The sequence below is a fragment of the Carassius carassius genome, chromosome 20 (genome assembly GCF_963082965.1).
Source record: "Carassius carassius chromosome 20, fCarCar2.1, whole genome shotgun sequence".
NCBI lineage: Eukaryota > Metazoa > Chordata > Actinopteri > Cypriniformes > Cyprinidae > Carassius > Carassius carassius.
The window spans coordinates 33,102,375-33,102,666 of NC_081774.1; positions in this window are offsets into that span (position 1 = coordinate 33,102,375).

The window sequence follows — 292 nt, forward strand, 5'->3', positions numbered from 1 at the left end:
CCTCCATCCACCCTCAGGCAATCACCTCCACACGGTACATCTTTTTACCATTTTGGTGATGATGGTTTCCTTTGGTCGGGTGGTTTGATTCATGGCTTTTTTATTTGTGTTCTTTGAACAGTGTTTAGCAAAACACATATTTTGTAGCTTAGAAAGAAAGACACCAAGATGATTAAGTTTTCAGCCTCGTAAAGTAGAATAAATCACTAATCTTATTTCTGACCAAAAAAGATTAGAACGTCTGAACCGGTTTATTCATAATAAGAACTTTTGTTTCCAATAGACACAAAAT